Source organism: Triticum dicoccoides, chromosome 4B (assembly GCF_002162155.2).
Source record: "Triticum dicoccoides isolate Atlit2015 ecotype Zavitan chromosome 4B, WEW_v2.0, whole genome shotgun sequence".
NCBI classification, from domain to species: Eukaryota; Viridiplantae; Streptophyta; class Magnoliopsida; order Poales; family Poaceae; genus Triticum; species Triticum dicoccoides.
Window position 1 is genome coordinate 533,192,097 of NC_041387.1, and position 2,302 is coordinate 533,194,398.

Genomic DNA, 2,302 nt, shown 5'->3' on the forward strand with positions numbered 1-2,302 from the left:
TCTTCAGAGGTTGTACTTGTTGGATCTTCGACACATCAAACTGTGGAAGATGACCTGCAGAGGGAATGTCATTCAAGAACTTAGTTCCTTTTAGTTCAGTCATATTCGTGGATAGAGCCAATATGGCTGCCCATGTGTGTCTGCCTGAAGCCCCAGTCTCATTGCTGCACGAATGGTCAGAATTGAAAACACAATCATCAGAAAAGTAAGTTCCAAGATAAAAACTACAAATATCGAAGTGGCACGGAAGAACGCATCCTTTTCCCCAACCGTTCCTCTCCAAACCTTAGGAGAGACGATTCATGGACGCATCGTGTCACCACCCCTCCTCCGCCAACAGTTGGCAATTCCTCCATGGGCTTTGTTGATATGGGAGTGCGGAGAGGTCCATATCTACTGCATGAAGTTGCAGCTTTCCCTGATTTGAGGCTGTTAGGTTGGTTTTTGTTGTGCGTCGCTTTGGCCTTTTTGGTGGTGGCGGTGGCGGTGCTCAATAGAGTCCCCTTTGGTGGCAACTCGTTAGTGGTGGTGGTGGCGCTTGAATAAGGTTCACTCAAGTCTCTCAAACTCGACAGTGCCATTTGCGGCGGCATCAATTGCTCGAGGGAGTATTTTCTCCTCGGCCATTCCGACACGGCGGCTGCTTCCTTTTGCAGTTTGATCCTCTGGCTTCGTTTCCTTCACGTCGATGCAGCTTCCGATGCTGGTGTGAGGCCTGTGAGAAATAAGAGGTTTAGTTGCGGCTCTTCCAATGCGACGATTTCTTGCTTAGGGCGCTGGTCTGGCGAGATTGTGTCCTTGATGACTTCCCATCTGTGATCAACAATGGCAGGCTGGCTCCGGCGATAGAGTGACATGCGACGGCGCACCATTGACCCGTTCAAGAGGGGCGGGGGGAGGGGGTGAAGGCGATACACCCCCAAGGACTTTAATATTATTTTTTCAGCGTTGTTTGTGTTACTAGTTGGTTAATAGATTTGAGTGCCAAAAAAAGTGGCGGGTAGAAGCATGGCTACTTAATGTATTTTATTTAGCGAGATGAGGGAAAGATTTGTGCCTTCATCATATCCGGCTCTTGTTGTGTAACTAACCTAACTGAGTGATGAGTGGTAGTATTTTTATTTTACTTTATGAGACGAGCCAAAGTATTTTATCTATGTTCCTCGAGCGTTACTAATTATTTTGTGTTGCACTTTTTTTGCATCGTTCTGTTAGATTTTAGCAAAATATTGTTTTGATAAAGTAGAAAATCTTTTTGATTGAGGGTCCAACAATCCTCTTCAAAATCAGTCTTTAGTTATTGTTTTCACATTCCTGTGTATGTAATATTGACCAATAATGTTCTGAATTAATGAGACAAGACAATCTCTATTCTATCTAAGTTGCGAAATATCGTTGCTCTCGTAAATCACAATAATATCATCTCTTGTTCCCCCTCCACTTATGATCTGTAACGCAATTGGGCTTCACTGTCAAACCATGTCATCTTCTTTCATGCGTACTTGGTAGACATGTACTCCCTCTGTCCCAAAATATAAGAACGTTTTTAACACTACACTAGTGTTAAAAATGTTCTTATATTATGGAGTACTTACCACCCATGATGTACGTAGAAACTAAAGCTAAGAGTGGAGAAGGATGGCATGGAACTATAGCTAGCAGCGACACAACATTATATTGATGTTAACAATATAAGATATTCTGAGGTGACACAATGATACAGATGGTTGCTCGGTCTTCATGAATTGGAGGAGAAGGAGATAACTAGCGAAGCAAATCCAAGAACGAAAGGTGAACAATCAACACCAATGGGTAGCCTTTGGATAAGCACTCTAAAAAGCCTTACTCTTGCAAAAGCAAAGTTTCTACTCGACTGGTTGTTTCAATCCAAATAGACGAAGCGGAAGTTTAAACAAGGGATTTCTATATCCGTACCCTCTGTTCCTTAGTTCTACTCAGATTTGCCCATGGCAACAAACATTCCTCACATTTCCCCTCCTTCACTCAGCTCATTCTCACAATTGCTCAAATGAAGCCTTGACGTCGGATCAAAGCAGTTGACCGTTACATGGCGCACTTACTGAGGAGTGGGGCTGGGGCTCTTATGACAGGTGGGCCGCGACCGCTTATGGCACTTGGGCCGAGGCAACTTCTCGAGTGGGACCTAGTTCTTTGGCTATCACTATTTCTCGCCTAAAATAGCCCGACCCGCACGTCCGACCCCCCACTTAGCCGTCGGCACCACACAGCCCTCCCCCCCCCCCAGCCATCGTCGTCATCGTTCCCTCGCCACCCACTCCGC